The following is a 22,457-nucleotide window of genomic DNA, read 5'->3' as shown; positions in this document are numbered from 1 at the left end:
CCCACACCATCCGTTGACTTGTCAGGTGCTACTATCTCCTGAGGACTTGCTGGACCACGGCATGGACACTTCCAGATATAAATCCAAAGCAGAGATATCTAGGAAGGATTTCAGGAAGGTCATCCCAGGCTTTCCCCTGAGTGGTGACTAGTCTGCGAGAGCTCTAGGAATGCCTTTCACCCCAAAATAGATAACAATTCATGCTAAGCGGGCCTTTCTATAAATATATCCCCTCCATCTCTTCTTTGCACAGTGTCTGCTAAACTTAGCCACAGATGCCAAAGTTACATTTTTCACCATAAATGGTGCTAAGCAAAGGTATTCTGAAGAGGGGAATACACTAGGCAAGAAAGAAATAAATTCTAGTTTTATGTTTGATATCTCTCTGACCTTGGATAACTTATTTCAGCTTCTTGTACTGAAAATATACCATGATTTCACATCCTGTCAGAATACAAAAGTGAGAAAATTGAACAGATATAAAAATTGCCATCGTGATTAAAACTGTCATTCTGACAGTGGTCTGCTTATAGGGACACAGGTCTTATTTCTCCTATTTCTGGCCTCCTCTAGAGCCCTAAGTAAGTAACACCTGCACTTCTATAATGCCCCAGAACCCTTAATGTTTTCTGTGATTTATATAGTAAAGTTTACCACCTAAGAAGACAGATGATTAAGATGATATGCTAAATTATTTGCCCAAATATATATAATTCATAGCAACAATAGAAATGGAGGAGTGAGACAAGGCTCAAGAATTCCAGCCTGGCCTCAAACTTGAACTCCAGCTCATCCTGCCTCTACCTGCCAAGTGCTGAAATGACTGGCATTTTATTTTATTTTCATTTGTTTAGTTTTAAGAGACGCTCTCATTTCATACCCCAGGCTTTCCCTGGGCTTCACTATGCAGCCCACGCTGTCCTCAAAATCACTGTGATCCTCCTACTTCAACCTTGAAAAAACTTGGCATCCAGCTTACTGCATTAGCAAACTCCTGATGTTTAAAAAGGCTCCTAATCCAGTTCCTTATTTTAAAGATTTATTTATATGTCTGTGCATACATGTGGCCAGAGGAGATTTCCAGATCCCATGGAGCTGGAGTTACAGGTGGTTGTGTGCTGGGAACTGAACTCTGATCCTCTAGACGAGTGGAAATCACCAAGCCATCTTCTCAGTGCTCATCAATCTACTCAAAGGGAAGACTCATTGAAGAGCATTTGGTGCAGGCTGGAAAGATAGCTCAGTGGTTAAAACTGGCTGTTCTTCGAAAGGAGCATGTTCAGTTCCCTGCACCCACATGGTGACTCACAACTGTCTCAGAGAATCCAACACCCTTTCTTGGCCTCTGTAGGCACCAGACACTCATGTGGTACACAGATACACATGCAGGCAAAACAGCCATATGCATTAAATAAGTAAAGATAGACAAGATGCCCATAATTTCCTTTAGTGACTTAAATTTTAGATTTCTTTAACTATTTCTTCAATTCATTATTTCTTATATATTTTCTTATGCTTTTGTCACCATTAAGTAGAGATGTCTTTAATTCCAAAATACTGTAAACATGACATAGTTGAGAGACCCCAGAATAGAGAAATGAAAGACAAGTCGGCTGATTTTGTGATACAATGGTTTGGCAGAAGTCTAGCCAGATGCATCTGGATTCAGATTAGGGCTTAAATTCCCTCATGTGTAAAATGGGGTCAGCTACTAATTTCACAGGTTATAGTAAAAGCTGAATCAATATCAGTATGTGGGTGACGTGCAACATGCATTTAGAACCCTGTGTGTATGTGTGTGTGTGTGTGGTGTGTGTGTGTGTTGCATTAGTGGTTTACAGAGTCATTGATAAAGAATAAATAGAAGCTTTGTGACATTAGCTGTAAATATGTTGTGTCTGGAAACGATTAAATACAGATTGACTTGCACTGAGGAGGCTGTGAACACCGGCAAGAAACAAACACTGGTTTTACCATTTCTGCATGTTATATTCCAGACTAAGGGCCGACAACATGGAATTTGAGTGATAATTTATCTAACTGAGGGTGCAGAAGCTCAATTCAGAGGAAAAACAAAAGCCTGAATGCTAAAACCCCTTGCCTGGAAGATATAAACCATGTCTACCCTACTCTGAAAGACCCCAAAACAAACTGAGATATGATTCCTCCGAGGCCCATCCAAAAGATCCAATGAGTTCATTTTAATTATCCAGAGTCCTAAGGGCAGGAGCATGGGTGTGGTGGTTTGAATGTAATTGGCTCCCATAATCTCATAGGGAGTGGTATTAAGAAGTATGGCCTTGGCAGAGGAAGTGTGTCACTGTGGGGGTGGGCTTTGAGATCTCTTATGCTCAAGCTACTTTTAGTATCTCAGTCTACTTCCTGTTGCTTTCAGAATTCTCAGCTCCTTCTCCAGTGCTGTCTGCCTGTACACTGCCTTGTCCTGATGGAGGAAGGTCATTGGCTAATGAAGGAACTGCCTTGGCCCATTTTATTGGTTAGGACATAGGTAGGTGGAGTAAACAGAACAGAATGCCGGGAGGAAGAGGAAGTGAGCTCAGACTTCACAGCTCTCCTCTCCTGAGCAGATGCCTCAGAGAGACGCCATGCCCCAGCTCCGACCCAGGATGGACTTAGGCTAGAATCTTCCCGGTAAGACCGGTGCTCACAGATTATTAGAGATGGGTTGATCGGGATATCAGAATTAGCCAGTTAGGACTAGATAGAAATGGGCTAAGCAGTGATTAAAAAAATACAGCGTCCGTGTAATTATTTTGGGGCATAAGCTAGCCGAGCAGGCGGCCGGGGTGCTGGGAACACAGCCCCGCCGCCCTTATTACTAGATTGTCCTATACTATGATGATAATTGACTAAACCTCTGAACTATAAGTCACTTCAATTAAATGTTTTCCTTTATAAGAGTTGCCATGGCCAGGCGGTGGTGGCGCATGCCTTTAATCCCAGCACTCGGGAGGCAGAGGCAGGCAGATCCCTGTGAGTTCGAGGCCAGCCTGGTCTACAAGAGCTAGTTCCGAGACCGGCACCAAAGCTACAGAGAAACCCTGTCTCGAAAAACCAAAAAAAAAAGTTGCCATGGTCATGGTCTCTTCACAGCAATAAAACCCTGACTAAGATAATGGGTGACCAGGATCTAGGCTGCAACCTGTGGCCAGTTTAGCACACAAAGGCCATGTCACCACCAGGCCATACCAATATGAGAGGTCTATGATGACATTTAGGGTCATGGTATCAAGGCTGCTGTTGAGGGCCATGTCTGGGTCCATGGCCTTACCACAGCCAGGGTCTGTGTTGATACCTGTGACTCATGATACTATCAAACGCAATGTCAGAGGTCTGGGCCACTACCTGGGGCCATGTTGGGGTCCAACGGCCACTCTTCTATGGGGGCCATGTCAATTTGGGTGGCCTGTACTGCCACCTGGGGCCATGATGATGTCCAAGCCTGGGATGCTGAAAGGGACCATGTCTGGTCCATGGTCCTCTCATGGTCCATGGTGTTGATGTCCATGTCCTGTGGTACCACCAAAGGCCACATGGATGCCTAGGATCTAGGCCAAATCCTGTGGCTATGTTGGTTTCCAAGGGCTGTGCTACTTCCAGGACCATGTTGATCTAGGTAGTCTAATTGTCACCTGGGGCCATAGCCTACAGCCAGTGTCTGTATTGATGTCCATGTGCTATGGTACCACCAAAGGCCACAAGGATGCCCAGGATCTAGGCTGTAACCTATGACCACGTTGGTATCTGAGGGCCATACCACCACTGGAGCCATGTTTGAGCTGGGGGGGCAGCACTACCATAGGGGGCCATGGTGTCATCTGGGCCCAGGCTGCCACCATGACCCAGCACCAATCAGGGTCTGGATTGATGTCACTGGGAAATGAGCAGATGCTTGGCATCTGAATAGCCACCTGAGACCACCTGAGAGCCTTGCTGCCACCAGAGCCATCCTGATATGGGTGGTCTGTGTAGCCACCCAGGGCCATGGTGATATCTACACCCAAGCTGCTGCCGAGGGTATGCCTGGTTCTGTGTTCCTGCTGCAGCTAGGGTCTGTGATGATATCCATGCTCTGTGTTACTGTGGGTGTAATAGGAACATTCATGTTGAAATCCAAAGGCCATACTGAGCCTGCCCCAACCCCCACTGACCTGAGATAGCTGGCCCTGACCCTTGCTGGACACTGCAGTAAGAGTTGACCCCATACCCCTATGGGAGAACCAGCTCCTGCACTTGGGAGAAATGGCCCCACCCCTCACCATGGGTATGGGAGAGCTGGCTCCAATGTCTGTTCCTTGCTGTGGGGGTCCACACATGTGAGTCCTGTTCCACCTTGACTAAAGGTGGGAGTTTAAGCCTATTTTTAGTCTTTCAAAGTTGTTGACAGCAGGTGGGCCACAAAGAATGTATCTTGACCTAGGGTATGGTGACTTGGTGTTTTGGACATTAAGATGGCCCATAGAGGTGGATCTGCTCCACCTTGACTAAAGGGCAGAGAATTCAATCCTATTCTGCTCCTTCATTTTAAAACAGGAGGTTTGGGGGCTGGAGAGATGGCTCAGAGGCTAAGAGCACTGGCTGCTCTTCCATAAGTCATGAATTCATTTCCCAGCAACCACATGATGGCTCACAACCATCTGTAATGAGATCTGGCGCCCTCTTCTGGCATGTGAGCATACATGGAGGCAGAATGTTGTATACATAATGAATAAATAAATCTTTAAAAAAAAAAAAAACAGGTTTGACCCAGGGAGTGGCTGCCTGCAGCGTAGTTGGTCTAAGGTGTAGTAACTGCATTTCCTGCCTAAAACAGCAGAATGCTTAACTCAGGAAATAGTGGCTTGAGGCCTCAAATATTGAAGCAAGTAATTGTTCTGGTTGTCCTTTATGTCATGTTAAAGCAGTCTTTTGCCTTCTTCCCCCATTTTTGGATTGGAGTATATAAATAAGCCTATGGAAAATAAACACGGGTGGATTGAGTTGCCCTCCGGGTACTATCCTATGTCTCTGTATCTCTTTTGTATCTGTTTATTCTGCCTAACATCTCTAATGCACACACCCCTACCCTGGAATGAATGTACCCGTGGAGGTTGGACCCCAACAGATATCACCCAAATGTGTGGCTCACGACACCTTGCCCGAAGGGGGTGGTTCCAGTGGCCCAGATCTACCAGCTCACCTACCACTCAGACCCACATCCTGGCCTTGAGTTGACCCTCCCTAACGTCTACCCCACCTACGACCTGCTGAAGAATGTAAAAGGAGTGGTCCTGCAGAACGGTGACCACAGGACTCCAGGACTGGAGACAACAGTGGGATATCTGCGAGGAGCTTTCCTGAGGGTCCAGTGACAACGGTGTGCCAGATGCCTTGAACCAGACCAATGACTCATTGAAATGAACATTTTGTGGGTGGTGCTGATTGGACAAAAGGGTATACTGTGTGACACACCACAGCTCCCGATGCCACTCAGATGAATAAAGAGGTGTTGGAGAGATGGAAGATTGGGGTGGGGATTGTTCATCTTTTTTGTTTTGTTTTGTTTCTAATTAATTGGGGGACATACTGCATGGGGTGAGGAAATGATATGGAGGGACTGGGAGATGAGCAGGATTGGATGCATGATGTGAAATTCCCAAAGAATCAATAAAGAATTATGTTAAAATAAATAAATAAATAGCCTGGTGGTGGTGGCGCATGCCTTTAATCCCAACACTCAGGAGGCAGAGGCTGGTGGATCTCTGTGAATTCGAGGCCAGCCTACTCTACAGAGTTAGTTCAAGGACAGCTAGGGTTGGTACATGGAGAAATCCTGCCTCAAAAAAAACCAAAATAAATAAATAAATAGATAAATAAATCTTACGTCCTTTAAAAAATAAAATAAAACCATACTAATATAAAATTTTAATGGGTAACTTTAAAGCAGCAGGGATGTTGGTTCCCCTTATCCATCCCTACCTATATCCTCTAGCTCTTTCCCAATACTACATGTGATAGGGCATAATAACATACAACTGTTTGGGAAGGTGACTGACCACTCAGGTGAGGGTCCCGTGACCCTCCCTTGTTGACTGGTTTCTGTCCCACCAGGTCCCACAGTCATTTAGTTCCAAATAGACACACAGAGGTCTACATTAAATATAAACCAATTAGCCTATTAGCTCAGGCTTCTTATTAACTCTTTAACTTATATTAGCCCATAATTCTTGTCAATGTTAGCCATGTGGCTGGTACCTTTTTTGGTGAGGCAGTCACATCTTGCTTCCTCTGTGGCTGGGTCACAACTCCAGACTGAGCTTTCCTCTCCCAGAATTCTCATTGCCCCACCTCTACTTCCTGTCTAGCTGCTGGCTAATCAGCATTTTATTTAAATACGATTGACAGGGTACAAACCATTGTCCCACAACACTTCCTGCCCCCTCCTTCTTTGAAGAAAAGTAAATAGTGAGTAAGCTTAGCTGTGAAACTCCTTTGTGAGCAGACCCAGAAGTAAAGGTAGCAGCAGCTTAACTTGAATCCTGTACAACAATCCTTCTACAGAAAACAAAGAACCTTCTCATGAATGGAGATATTGTGTGTCAGTCTCTAACTACTGCTTATTAAAATGTTTTATACCAGCTATGCATTGGGAGCAACGCCCTTGCATGACAAATGGGACACCAATTCTTGCTTGCCTCAAGTGTCTTTCCTCCTACCCACATCAGTGCAGTGCTGTCCTGAGTGTGTCGCTGAAGACAATGACTCCTGAGTGCTGAACTCTGTGGCTCTGACTGCCTGGGCTCTTTACCAAAGGCCTAACCTGACTCAACTGTGGGGCTGAAGAAAATCTATGGGCAGTTTGTCAGCCAACTTCTAAATGTTTATTCATCTACTAAAGCGTGAAAGAAAGGAAAATTTTTGATTGGTCATTAAGTTCTTGGTATCAATAAAGGATTTAAATAAAACAATTGGCCTTCATGTAATTTAGGAAGCAAAAACTGAGAGTTAACCATGACCCCTGGCTTTCTCATGCCTCACGAACTATCCGCTGGACCATTGCAATAAGAGGACAGCTGGTCATCAAGCAAGACTCAAAGTGAGGAGCTCACCAAATGCTGAGCAGCACCCCTCCCCAAAGGGAGACACACATGGAGGAGGGAGGTCATTTATTTTATCCTCTGACCTATGATCAGACATCAGCCTCCTCCTCTGTTCCGCCCTTCCTTCATCTGTCTCTACATTCCAGCTGCCCTTTCTTCAGACACTTTCCCTACATGAAATGTTCTTTCCTCTGTCAAAAATATTCCTTTTCCTACCAGCAGCCCTCCCCACTTCCTGTCTTGGCCAAGATCAGAATGCTGACAAGAGAGGACGTCACAGGCACTAGTGAGTTCAGCAAGGGAATATTCACTGATATGAGAACCAAGCATCCCGAGCTTTGGCGGAGTAAGAAGATGGCTCCTGGAGCCCAAAGAGATTCAATCTTTAAAAGAAAAGAAATGAATGGAACCCTCAATCAGAAAGAAAAGAGCATGGCTCCTCTTGTCTCCCATTCCCTCTCCTACTGGTACGTGTCTCTTAAGTCAAACCCAGCATGAAGCTTCAGGAACAAGGTAAGACCAAGAAAGATGAAGGATGAATCTGGAGAGTCTAATAAAAAAAAGAATTATAAACCAGTGTTCTTCCTTTTACAGTCAGTCTCTGTCCTGGTTGGCTTTAACTCAACCCAGCCTAGAGACACCTCAGAGAACCTCGGTTGAAGACTTGCCTAGATCAGATTGGTCTGTGGGCATATCTGTGAGGGGTTGACGTGGATATTAATTAATGTAGGAGGGCTTAGCACAAAATGTGGGTGGTGCTATTTCCTTGGCACCTGAACTGTATAAAAAGCTAGAAGACTAAAAAAATGTAAGAAAGAAAGAAAGTAAATAAGTAAATAAACAAAATGGACCTAAGCATAAGCAAATCCTCGAGCCACCTAGAAAGCAGCATCCTCCATGATTCCTGTTGTACCCCTTGACTCAGATGAGTTTCTTGGTCAGGGGTCATACTGTGTGGAATAGCAAGCAGGCCTGCCCTCAGGGGCCTGCCTTACCTATCCTCAAGGATGAACTACGGAGTGGATTTAGAAGACGAATAAAACCTTTCTTCCTCTAAGTTGCTCTTGGTAAGGGTATTTTGTCACAGCAATAGAAAGCAAACTAGAATAATCTCTCTCTTTAGCAGTACTTGTTTCTACTTATAGCTTTCTAATTATAAGTGATTTAAAAATTATTGTCTTCCTTCCCCACTAAATTGTAAACTCCTTGAGGTCAAGCATTCATCTGTCATCTCTTACTTCTCTAGGAACCAGCATAGTGACTGATACATAGAAGAATCTCCATCAGGTTGAAGATGTAGCTAAGTTTGTTAGAGAGCTTGCCTGGTATGCGGAATAACCTGGGTTCCTTCCTCAGTACCATATAAATCGGATTGGAGACACATGTCCATAATCCTAGCACTCATGAAGGCATATACAGTGTGGAACATATGCTGGAGATGTCTAACTAAAGCTGGGTGTAGTGGCGCACATCAGGTCAGCCAGGATTAAAAAAGAAATTGATCCTCACCAAGCATGGTAGCAAACATGTAAACTTAGCACTAGGGAAGCAGAGGCAGGAGAATTGCTACAAATTCAAGGCAAGGCCAAACTACACATTGAATTCTATGTTACCAAGGACTATTCAGAGAAACCCTATCTCAACCCCCACCCTGGCGACTCTGCCAAATCTAATTTTTGAGCAATTTTTAGAGGGAATGTTCCCTGCATCTGTGTTAGCCATGTTGTTTCCCAGCTTGATTTCTTTGTGTACCCACTAAAATGTCCTCTGATTTCAAGACCTCTCAAATCTTGCCTACATTAAACTTAAATACTACTGGATTACTTTTATTTTACCCAAAGTTGCTCTTGCACAGTTAGCTTTCCTAGTTATTTATAGTTCATTCCTTGACATATATGTAGAAAGCTAATTTAAGATCTGTAATGCTCAAAAACTTTAAGCTGCAAAGCACAATAAATATTTCAGCCTAAATCTCTTTGCTCTTGTGCCGTATTAGTGGTTTCAAGCCGGCGCAGCACCATATGGTACTGAACATATGGGCACAAGACAGTCTCTGTTCATATGGAAAATATGATAATGTTATCCTTACAGGAAGTAGAAATAGAACCACATTTATTTTTTTATATACATTTATCTAAAAATACTGATATCCAATGTCACGGTGGGAATAAGACAGAAGCTGAACAGAGGTGCCTGGTGTGGGAGGTCAGACTCAAGGTAATGTTAGGTTCATTAGGAAGTCTCTGCACATTATCAAGTCTTCAAGCCCAGAAGAACACATTGCTTCCTGTGGTCTTACACAAGATGTTACTCCGGAGGCTTTGTGAATTGTTCTTATAGTTATATATATATATATATATATATATATATATATATATATATATATATATATATATATGTATATGTATATATATACATATATATATATGAATATAGATAATATAGATATATAAGAATATAGTTCTTATAGTTATGAGCTATGGGTCTGTATTAGTTAGGTTTTATTGCTGTGAAGAGACACATGACCACATAGCTATGCTATGGAATAATCCTCTTGTACAATGTAAAGATTTGTCACTCAAATTGGTTTAATAAAATGCTGATTGGCCAGTAGCCAGGCAGGAAGTATAGATGAAGCAACTAAACTCAGGATAATGGGGAAAAGAAGTGCAGGATGAGAGTCACCAGTCAGACACGGAGGGAGCAGGAGATGAATGCATCGTGCCAACAAAAGTACTGCCACATGGCATAGCATAAATAAGGAATATGGGTTAACTTAAAATGCAAGAGATGCAAGAGCTATTTATTAATAAGCCTGAACTATTGGCTGAGCATTTATAAGTAATATTAAGCCTCTGTGCAGTAATCTGGGAAGTGGCTGCTGGGTATTTGGAAACAGGCCTGCAGGAGAGAAACATCCAATAAGAAAGCTCTTATAAAAGAAACCATTTAGTTGGGGGAGCTTACAGTTCAGAGGTTTAGTCTATTATCATCATGGCAGAAAGCATGGTGTTATGCAAGCAGACATGGTTCTGGGGAGGTAGCTGAGAATTCTACATCTGGATCCTCGGGCAGCAGGAAGAGGCAGTGAGCCACTAGGCCTGGCTTGAGATCCTGAAACCTCAAAGCCCATCCCCCAGTGACACACTTCCTCCATCAAGGCCATCATACCTTCTCTAACAAGGCCAAACCTCCTTATGGGCCTATGGCAGCCATTTTTTTCAAACCACGGCAGGTTCCATCAGGCCAATGACTACAAACATGAACACCACAAACTCAAAAAAGACAAAAAAAATTCCTATGGTATTCCTAGGCTGATTGAACCATCTAGAATTGCTTTGGGGGACTTTTGTAGCTTTGATCCTATGTAACCACCCAGATTGCAAATGAACATTCTTAAGAACAACAGTAACAACAAACACAAGAGAACTGGAAATACAGCCTAAGTTGTTGTGCTTCTTTACAAATATTATTATTGTTAACATTATTATTTGAAACTAGAGATTGAATTCATGCCCTTGTACATGCTGAGCGAATGTTCTACCCCTGAGCTTTATCCCTTAGACCCCTGTGCATCTTTGAAATTCAGCAAGGATATGCCTTTGACAATGGATTTGATGAAACCTGAATTCCCTATTATTATTGACAAATCTGTGAAAGAACATGAGGTTTTGCCTGATTTGTGGTGTTGATGATGGGCAAGGATGTCAGAAGCTGTTCTTCCAGGGCCACCAAAATTCAGAGCCAGCTCTCCTGATTCCACTGAGGCCAGTTCTTCCAGGAGTGGGGAAAGGTGTCTTGATGAGGGGCCCACAAGGGGCAGAAACAGTTTTTGGGTGCCCTAGCCACAGAGGCCAGCTTTACCATGGCCCATGGTGGAAACATGGGTCATAGACATCAACACAGACCCAGACTGCTGTAGGACCACAGACCCAGATATGGCCCTCTGCCAATGTTCGGGCCACTATGATCAGTATGGCCCCAGCTGCAGCATGGGCCTCAGACACCAAGGTGGCCTTAGATGATGGTACACATCCCAGGCAACCACAGGGCCTTCATTGATAACACGGGCCATGGACATCATCACAGACAACTGCTGTAGTAGGGCCATGGACCCAGACATGGCCAAGCCCAGATATCAGCATGACTTCAAATAATAGCACAGGCCACTCAGATCAGTATGACCCTCCCAGGCTGACCTTGAGCTCACAGAGATCCACTTGTCTCTGCCTCCCCAAGTGCTGGGATTAAAGGTGTGCACCACCACTGCCCAGTTCTGACAACCATTTTTAAGAGTGTTACAGAACTCTGTTGATTGTTAAATTTTATTTGCAGAGTACCATGGAAGTATAGGAAATCATTTTCCAGCTGACAAGCTTGGGATTTTTCTCATGCAAGCTGAATTTGTGATTACAAAATTGTCTAGCCTTCTCTGATTCTACAGGCAGATATTTGTTTTACTGATGTTCATCTAAAGGTATAGAAGGGATTCATAGCCCAGACAGTCACAAATCTATTAATACTTCTTTTCCCCAGCCCAACAGGTGGAACTGGCTGTTTTGAATCATCTACAATGCTTAATTCATAAACCCTTAAATATCATTTTAGAATTTGCTTATGTTGTAGGATCATTTCCAGCAATAGAAATTGTTTTAATTTCATCTTTACATCCTGCTATGCTCTCATTACTATAGGAACTACAACATCTGGTTAAAGCCTGTACACATCCTTCGTTCATTACTCATATTCATGCATTCTTTACCCTCTGGTTATATTGCAGAAGGAAATGAGCAAGCTTATGCATTGACTTGCCCTATTTTTACTTCTACAGAACAGGAACATCAACGCCCACATGTTAACTCTGATAGACTTCATGTACAATAGCACTTAGACAAGTGAGAAAAATAGTGCAGGAATGTCCTATTTGTACTCCCTTATGCTGCCAGAGTCGTACAGCTGGAGTTAATCCCAGAGGTTAAAACACTAATGAGTTATGGCAAATGGGTGTTATTCATCTTCCTCTTGTGCCTCAGATGCCATACCTGCACGTTTGCATTGGTACATAGTCTAAATTTCTTTGGTCTGTACCTCAAGCATCCTCCGAGAAAGCTTCTGCTGTAGCTCTTCCCTTATACAAACTTTTGTGTTGTGGGAAGGCCTACTTAGAATAAAACTGGACTAGCCTATAGTAGTATAAAAATGAAGAACTTCTGTAAAGAATGGAATATTAATTATATTACCTGTGTTTCTTACAATCCTCAAGGCGAGGGTATAACTGAAAGAACACATAGAATATTAAAACAGTACTTATTAGAAAATAAAAGGGGAGTGAGCTCCAAGGGATAGCCTAGCACTTTCCTTACCTACTCTTAATTTTTAAATTTTTCCTGAAATGAATGTATGATGCCAAGAGCCCGAAAACACTTCAATACAGAGCATTCTGAACTGCACTTAGATATCCCCCTTTGTTTCAACTTATAGATTGGGTGAATCCAGCTCCTGTTAGCTTTACTAATGATTCTGTGTTTATACCTGGACCTTGGGACAGTAATAGACACATTCATTCATCTGGAGAAGGGAATGTACTTAATTTTTCCTTGGGGTTTAAATCACTTTCTGAAGCATAAATCTAATTAATCTTACCAATAAAAACCAGGAGTCAAATATTGGAGTGAAAACCTGAAACCAGAGAAACAGAGGAGCAGCTGCAAGCTGCTTCCTACCTCTTTAGTTTCTTGGCCAAAAGGCCCAAAATCCTGTCTCTGCCTCACCTTATCTCTTCCTCTCTCCTCTATGTACAGACCTCTAGACTGCTATAGTTAATCAGGGGCAAGCTCTGCCCTCTGACTCCAAGCAAGCTTTATTTGTTAAAACACAAAATATCGCACAACATTTCCCCCTTTATGTCTAGATAAAAAGCGAAGGTTTTAACTAATATAATAAGCTATATACAAATAAGTACAATAACTATATACAAATACATACAGGCAATGATTACATTAACAATGTCAAGTCCATTGTTATTTGACAAATTCAGAGAAAATACTCTATTATCTGTCCTATCTTGGTGAGTCAAAAGTGTTGCATCTGATTCACTTTCTATCCTAACCTGCATTACCAACCTAAAACTACCCATTTAAGTCTCATTTTTATACACGTTACACATTTTGTGATTTTTTTTCTGAATTTATTAACAAGAAAATCTATAACTATCTAGTCTTCAACTCCATCAGAGACCTAAGAAGGATATAATATTACCTGAGTAAACAGGAAGGGCAAAGCAAACAACTTCCAGAACTAAGAAATGACAGAAACAGCTGGTTGCCTGGACAGTCACTCAAAGTTCCTCTGTAAGGTTGGGGTACCCATCTTTGGCGTACAGGCCTAGAATATCCAACAGACTAGTCTAAGAAGCTGGAAATTTTGAAGGGCTGTCCTATCTTGTGTTGGCAAAGTTTAGCAGTCATTTTCTTTTGAGTCCTGCTTGTCCAATTTGGGCAGCATACTGTCAGAAGTCAAGGTAAGGGCAGTTTCTCTTCCAGTAGCTAACTTTTGCAATGAAGAAAATAAACTCCATATGGAGTTTCTTTGATTCCCATCATCTTCTCCAAAGTAGACTGATGCTGCCAGGAGCAGACAAGTCTTGTTGTCATAAAAAAAGAACCTTATATTATTAAAACATATTAAATAGCAAATTCTGTAGATATTGAAGTGTTTGAAGATCACCTATCTACCTAAAATATATTTCTGTTAGATCACTAAAATATACCTAACAGGACTACAAGTTTGATTGTAATAAGTGACTAAAAACCTGAATTTCTTTATTATCCTAAATAGTTTGTAATAATAACTTTCAAAGACTAGAAATTTACATTGTTAAGTGAGTTGTTTAGGTACACTGCCTTAAACAAGTAGAAACATATGTGTGATATGTTCTAAGAAAAAAACCTTAAATTTGTATCAATATACAAACATAACTTAAACAAAGTAGAAACATATGCACAATTTAACAAAATTAACTTCAAATTTGAATCAATATACAAAAATTCCTACCAATATAAAATATGTAAGACTAGTAGTTGCTCTTTTGTTTTAAACTTAGATTCAATAATCTCTCCTTTTATAATATCATTTCTATATCTCCCACTTTTCTTCTTGGAACAAGATACCTGAATCTAATCTCCTTTGTTCAGCTTCTTCCCTAACCATTACCAATAACAACTTGTAACCCATGCTGCTAAACAATGACAAATATTCATAGCCCACTGAATGACCAAAGACTACCTATCCCGCCTCTTGGGAATGTGGATATTGTGTTCTTAAAGTTATTTCCTGCTGTTTGGGGGTGAAGGCATCTTTAGGAGAACTAGAAAAGAAAAAAATTGGGATAACTGTCAAGTCCTGAAAGAGCTAGCTGTATCATTAGCTACCCAGTCTCTGTGTAACAGGAAAATGCAGGGCTTATCTCAAGTCCTGGCTAGAGTAGACTGTGAGGCTGGACCATTTTAGCTAGCCACCTTGAAATTGTCCTGAGCAGTTTGTAGTCCAAAACCAATCTTTGGGTAGTGCTTAGGGGCATCCCCATACCCCTGGTGGAAAGGTGGAACTGTCATTTTGGGGCCCCATCTTCCATTTGGAGATTTCCAAGGTTGCTGTTAGGAATTGCCATGGTGCACTGCAAAAACTGTAAGCACCTTAAATGTCATATGCAGCAGCTCTCAAAGAGGTTAAAACACCATAATTTGCTATGCAGTGTATAAAACCTTAATTCTAAATTACTCAACAGAAACTCAAACCAAAAATCATGTACAGGAAGCTGAATAAAGATTTTTTTCTAGAAGTAGTACACTATATGATCACTAATATCATAACAAAGAATTTAATATACATTTTTTATAAATTTTGAGTTATTTATACATTAAGAAAAGTTTTAAGGAGTCAAAATAAAACCAAAGAATTATGAGATTAGTGACTACAGAACAGTCCCTTAATTTTGGTTTTTCTTCTGTTCCATATCTAGCTCTTCTGACATAAAGTAGACATTTCAAATTGTGTTTTAAATAAGACCCTCCCTGACAGAATTAATAAAATTCTCATGCTTTTACATCAACTGTGGTGTGAGAGGTGGTCTCTTGGGGAGACCCCTCCTTGGTGATTGGACTCTAGGGTCCAACAAATTCTGAAAACTTGTGAGAACATGACAAGTAAATAAGATGGGAGTCTTGGGATCTCAGTTTCTTCAAAACAGATTGTTCTCATATTCCTCCCAGGTGTGGCAGGTAGGAGTGAGTCTTCCTTCCAATTGCTCGTTATTGCCTGCTGCTGTTACTCAACTAAATATTTAAACTATCCTTTATATGCCTCTGTAGAAAAGTACTTTCACCATATATGACTTATTATTATGATTGTATACAGGTTGAATTCATGGGAACTTTATGCATATGACCTTTCTAAACCCTCAGAGTAAAAATTGTCTGAATAAAGTTGGCTATCACATGAGGTTTTAGTCACCCTCACTTGCCAGCTCCATTCTCCAGGTCCCACGGCCTCTAGAGTGGGGACTCTCTACCTCTGAGCTATTTCCCCAGACCTCCATTTACATTTTGTTTTGATACAGGGTCTCATTAATTGCCAATGTTGCCCTTGAACTCACTGTTAGTTCAGGCCTGGACCTTGTACCCTTCCTCTTTCACTCCTTGGATTAGGTCAGGTTATAGTTCACAACCCTGTTTCATTCTCGGAACAGCTATAGCTGTCCTAGTGTTATTAAAGAAAAACAATTGTAAACTGGACTTGGTGGCACATGTCTATAATCAATCCCTGCACTTGGGAGGGGGAGGCAGGAGGATCAGCTATTCAAGACTAGCTTTGGTGACAGAGCAGATTTAAAGCCAGCATAGGTTAGATCAAACCCTGCTGTGGGAACTGCTTCAGCCAATAGCCTTTAAGATACTGGCCCACTCCTGGACCTGGCCATATGCACCCTAGAAACAGATACATGGGCAGTCCCTTGGCTGCTGGTTTCAGTCCCTGTTCCCTGCTCATGCAGAGGACTGCTGATCTGTGAGTCTATCCCAAAATAAAGAGACCTTTATTATACTCTATTCTGAACTAGTACGGGACTACTTTATTTTAATTAACTACACCTGGCACCCAATTGGATTCCTAGTTCATGCCTTCTTGGACTGGCCTAGAAGGACCACAACCCAAAAGGTCTCCCACCCCTGCCTACCTGGTTTGATTTCACCTAATAACTGGGGTTTTGTTTGTTTTTTTGTTTGCCAAAATCCCTCTGCAGCTGAGCTACCCTTTTGGTGGGCCCACGGTGCAACAACTTGTCTCAAGCAAAACAAGATGAGGACAGAAGGGAAAGGAGACAAAAGAAGAAATAGCCACTTTTATAATTTTTTTAAAAAATGCTGCAAGATCCCTGGTGGCAGTAGGCAGCAGAAATGCTGTAGGTCCCAAATGGTGGTAGTGGGCCATGTGGTGGCAGGCAGTGGGCCCTGGGAGCAGCCAGTCCTAGACAGAGACAGCTGCCGGTCCCAGAGCAGTGGCCCAAGTGTCGACAGGCAGCGGGCTCTGGGAGCAGCCAGTCCCAGGCAGAGATGGCTGTCGGTCCCCAAGCAGTGGCTGGTCCCAGGCAGGGAGACACATGGCGGGCTGGCAGGAGACAGAGACATGGATAGACATGACATGCAGAGTGAGGTTGAATATTTATTCAGGGAGTTATGGAGGAGGAAGGGTGAAGGGGGGGACAGAGAGAGAGGGGGGGGTGAGAGAGAGAGAGAGAGAGAGAGAGAGAGAGAGAAGGGGGGAAGCAGAGAAGTGGGGAGAGAGGCAGAAGCAAAGCTGCCTCTCCGAGAGGAAGATGGAAAAGAGAGCAAGCTCAGGCCAAAGCTGAAGATCAGCCTGCCGCCATGGATGGGGGAGGGAGTGGGCGTGGTTTGTCTCTTATAAGGACAAGGGCCAAAACCATAACATTCACTGCATGGCCAGCTCTTTCTGTGGCTGAGGAAATGCTTTTTAAAAACAATGAGTAAATTGCGTGCTACTATTAGGACATTTTCAAGCAATCTTCCTAATTTATCTAGATTTGTTTCCTATCTCTATAGCAATCTTTACCTCATTTGATTGCTGGAAAAACAAATGTGGAAGCCCAATGTTAAAGAATGTCAAATCATTTCAGAAAAATGTTGAGACTCATTAATTTTTCTGTCTTGGATGTGGCTATAGGCGTTCATTGTTCTGTCATTATTCACATTAATTATTTACAAAGTCTTAACAACACTTGGAAGACTTAGAAACTGAAAGGCAAGACATGCATGGGTACTTAGTATGACTCAGTTGACACTTAACAAAGGGCTGGCGGGCAGCCCTCTACAGCTGAGTGCAGGCTGAAGCCTGGGCTTAGTTCCCAGCATCACAAAGAACAGAGAGGGCTGGGTAGTGCAATTTACCTTCTTTAGGCCAGCCATACTAAAAGTGTACTCAAGATATAAAAATTAAAAAAAGAACTAAAATTAGAAAAACATAACATTGCTATTTATCAGATTATCTCTAATAACAGGTGATATGTGGAGATCAAGGTGAACTTTATGTAATGAATTTATTTACTCTTAAATAAATGTGTGTGTCTGTGTGTGTGTTACTAGGGATCCAACTTGGGACTATGGGATTAGGAGGTCTGTGCTCTACTACTGAGCTGTGTCCTCAGCCCACCAAAGTTAGAATGCTTGGAGTCTTGAAGATCTTTTCCATCTCCCAGGGAAACAACCTTGAACTCATGTTGTACAACACAGAGCATCTTAGTCTCCAACACGACTGAATAGTTTTCTTCCAGAATAATGACTCAACTCTTGAAGTGAGGGTTTTCTCACCATAGTTTTGCAGCCAAGCTGTTTCCACCAACAGTCACGATGTATTAAACAAACTTTTCTGGGTTAGCCTTAATCGTCAACTCGGCACAGCCTAGAGTCATCCGAGAGAAGCTTCAATTAAGGAATCATCTATGTCAGGTTGGTCTGTGGGCTTATCTTGATTACTAATTGATGCAGGAGAACCCAACCCACTGTGGGCACCACCATTCTTCAAGCAAGTGGCCCTAGGATATTTAAGAAACCAACAAAAAGACAGCTAAGCAAGAGCCAGGCAGCAGGCAGCAATCGTCCCTCATTTCTGCTGCAAGCTCTGGCTGGGAGCTCCTGTCCTGACTTTCCTCGGGATGGATTTTTGGCCTGGAAATACAAGTCAAGTAAATCCTTGGCCAGAAATGTTCTATCCCAGCAACAAAAAGAAACTAGAATAATACTGTATTACAAGTCTTAAAATGGTTTTTAAGATAGAGTCTTACTTTTTAACCCAGGCTGGCTGGAATTCATACCAATCCTCTGCCTCCATCTCCCAAGTCCAGGGATATTGCAGGGGGAAAAAACTATATGCCAACCTGCTTATTTTAAAATGATTTCTTTTTTCTTAATTATGTTTTACATGTGTGTCTGTGTGTGGGTATGTGCACCTGAGTGCATGTGCCTAAGGAAGTCAGAAAAAGGTGTCAGATCCCCTGGAGCTGTAATTACAGAAAGTTGTGAGCCATCTGATGTGGGTGCAGGGACCAAGCTGTCCTCTGCAAGAGTGGTATAAGCCGCTGAGCCATTCCCCAGCCCCAGGACATTCATTTTAAATGTCTATTTTACATATTAAAAACTTGTTCTCATCTTCAGAAACAGTTTAAAAGTACAAGCGCCTCCAAATATAACTTTTAATTATAGTAATAAGCAAAGAACCACAGAGAATGTTCAGTCAACATGAAAGAAAATTATACTACCTGGACTTACCTCCGCATTCCATTCCTAACTTAGCCCAAGTCATAGTCCTAATACAACACAATCATTTTATACCCAGCAAGGTATCAATTAGCATGAGCTTTAAACAAATGGCTCTCTTGATATTTTTTTATTTATACCTTCTTTGGTTAAGAATATTAAGTTTAATAATTACATGCCAAATAAAATGACAGGACTGGCCCACACTGCGGAAGTATTTTTAATAGCAAAATGCCTTTATATGGGCACATTTTTCCAATCTAAAATAATGTCTCCATTATCTTGATAGAGCTCAGCTCTTTTAAATCTATAAGAAGAATGCTATGCAGGAGTGTTTGGTGATGATTCAGATTTGAAATTACACCTCCATCAGTTTGGGCATAAGATGTGTCGGTAAAGTCTGCAATTAGTAAAATTATCTTGGCCTGACTTGCCGCAGGATGGTGATGTCAATCTACGCATCTAGATCAGAAGGGTTTTTAGTAACGATCACCTTCTAAAGCAGCTCTGTTGTAGGACTGCTATGACAGCTTTGCAAAGTCATCTAAACCTTTGTCATTAATGTCAAGACTAATAATACCTATTGAAAACTGCTACATAGGGTTTTTTTTTGTCATAACAGTCTGATTGTGGCTCCTAATTTGTAGATGAAGGAGGCAATTAAAATAAATTTCCTAAGATAATACAACTGGATAATAGTGGAGTTTGGATTAGAACCAGGTCTCAAAGACTTAGTTTCATTCCCTAGACCAGGACTAGTTTCATAATTGGATTCAGTGCATCGCTCAAGAGCTCAAGACCTCTTGTTAAAAAAAATTAATGATTTCAAGACTATAGGATGTGGGTTACTGGTAAAGAATTCTTATCTAGTACATACAATGTGGGTTGTATCCCAAGACCACACACCACTGACTAATAATGTCGAGAGCAACAGCAAAACACTAAAGCAGAAGACGTGAGGGCCTTCTCAATACTGTTCTATGTTATATACCCTGTAAGCAGTATGAACCAAATAAAGTTCTCCTAAGAAGCCGCATAGACTCAGGAGTCTGCAGACTAGTTGGAGCAGCAAGACTGTAGGCTTCTGCCTATGGAAAGATGGAATGTTGTGGACCACGAAGTCAAAATTGGGGCTGGAGAGGTAGCTCGGTGATTAAGAGCACTTAATGGTCTTGAGAGGCCATGGGACTAGTTCCCAGCACCCATGTAATGACTCATAACCATTTCTAACCCCTGTCCCAGGGGATCTAACCCCTCTTCTGACCTCTGCAATCTCTTGCATACATGTGGTGTACATGTGGCGCACCTCCATACCCTCAAGCTCTCACACATACACATAAAATAATAAAGGTTTAAGAAAAGAAGTTACAGTTGTTTGTGGTTGTGTTCCCCTTCCTATGTAGTCCAGAACAGTCTCCAGCTCCCCACTCTCCGGCATCGCTCACCCTGTACCAGACTGACAGGAGTCCACCATCCCTCTAGACTTACAGGAGTCCACCATCCCTCTAGACTGACAGGAGTCCACCATCCCTCTAGACTGACAGGAGTCCACCATCCCTCTAGACTGACAGGAGTCCACCATCCCTCTAGACTGACAGGAGTCCACCATCCCTCTAGACTGACAGGAGTCCACCATCCCTCTAGACTGACAGGAGTCCACCATCCCTCTAGACTGACAGGAGTCCACCATCCCTCTAGACTGACAGGAGTCCACCATCCCTCTAGACTGACAGGAGTCCACCATCCCTCTAGACTGACAGGAGTCCACCATCCCTCTAGACTGACAGGAGTCCACCATCCCTCTAGACTTACAGAAGTCCACCATCCCTCTAGACTTACAGGAGGAGTCCACCATCCCTCTAGACTGACAGGAGTCCACCATCCCTCTAGACTGACAGGAGTCCACCATCCCTCTAGACTTACAGAAGTCCACCATCCCTCTAGACTGACAGGAGTCCACCATCCCTCTAGACTGACAGGAGTCCACCATCCCTCTAGACTTACAGAAGTCCACCATCCCTCTAGACTTACAGAAGTCCACCATCCCTCTAGACTTACAGGAGGAGTCCACCATCCCTCTAGACTTACAGAAGTCCACCATCCCTCTAGACTTACAGGAGGAGTCCACCATCCCTCTAGACTGACAGGAGTCCACCATCCCTCTAGACTGACAGGAGTCCACCATCCCTCTAGACTGACAGGAGTCCACCATCCCTCTAGACTGACAGGAGTCCACCATCCCTCTAGACTTACAGGAGTCCACCATCCCTCTAGACTGACAGGAGTCCACCATCCCTCTAGACTGACAGGAGTCCACCATCCCTCTAGACTGACAGGAGTCCACCATCCCTCTAGACTGACAGGAGTCCACCATCCCTCTAGACTGACAGGAGTCCACCATCCCTCTAGACTCTTTAGTTTCTTTTATAGTCACATGCTAGCAACCGCTGCATCTGAAATGACATTTTGTGATTACTACATAAAGCTCTTTAGTGTTTAAATTTCACGGAGCTCTAGTCTCTGACAACCCTAAGTTTCCAAGCTGAGAAAAATAATAGTCTCCAAACTTCGCAAAAAAAGTCTTATAAAGGATTCTCTACCCAAGAGGTAGATTTCTGTGAGTTCAAGGTTGGCTTGGTCTATACACAGTGAGCTCCAGTGCAGCCAGAGATATATAGTAAGACTATGTTTCAAAAATAAAATTAAAAAGATTCTCTTTCCTTGTCTAAGATAACATCTGGCTCCCATAGAGACTTCCTCTGTATCTTCCTCTACTTGATGATCCAATCTGATTTTTGCTTGCTTTTTAAACACAGGCTCATGCATGTTAAGCAAGCACTCTACCAATTGAATTATGCACTCAGGCCCCGACCAGTTTTATTTTATAACTATAAGAACTTTCTGTAATTTCTGTTACAAAGCGGTACCATTCAGGCCAACATTCGTTTGTGTTCTTAGAACATAGATATTTGTCTTTGACTAAAACAAAAAGTATTTTCTTATGAATCTTTATTTTACATTGACACCAAATTGATTCCCTTTATCAAGTTATTATCCTCATGACTCAACTTAATTCAGAAAATATGTTGTTCAAGTTATAATTCTACTTACATGTCCCATGTAGAACCAGCCTGGAGACAAACACATCACAGATAATCCTTGGAATTACCAAACTAAACATTATAGTTTACTCTTACACTCTGTGGCAGACTGTTTCCACAATTTTAAATAAGTTCTGAATAAAAAATCATCTGCTTTTTAAAACAAACCAGCCTGGCACGATGGTCCATACCTGCAATTCCATCCATCACACAGAAAGCCCAGGCAAGAGGGTTGCTACATACTGGATGCTAGGCTAAGCTGCAGAATGAGGCCATCTCAAAAAAAAATATATCATCGCCAATGAACTTCAGCCAGTTTCCCAGTGCCATTTTAAGCATCTAACATGGCCTGCTCTACCCTACTCCTTCCTGGGACTACTTGAGCTGCTTCACCCTGAGGATGGGAATGGGCCTCAGATCTTAGTAATTGC

This window comes from Microtus pennsylvanicus, chromosome 12, assembly GCF_037038515.1.
Source record: "Microtus pennsylvanicus isolate mMicPen1 chromosome 12, mMicPen1.hap1, whole genome shotgun sequence".
NCBI lineage: Eukaryota > Metazoa > Chordata > Mammalia > Rodentia > Cricetidae > Microtus > Microtus pennsylvanicus.
The sequence above is the reverse complement of the archived record's forward strand: the minus strand, read 5'-3'. Positions refer to the sequence as shown.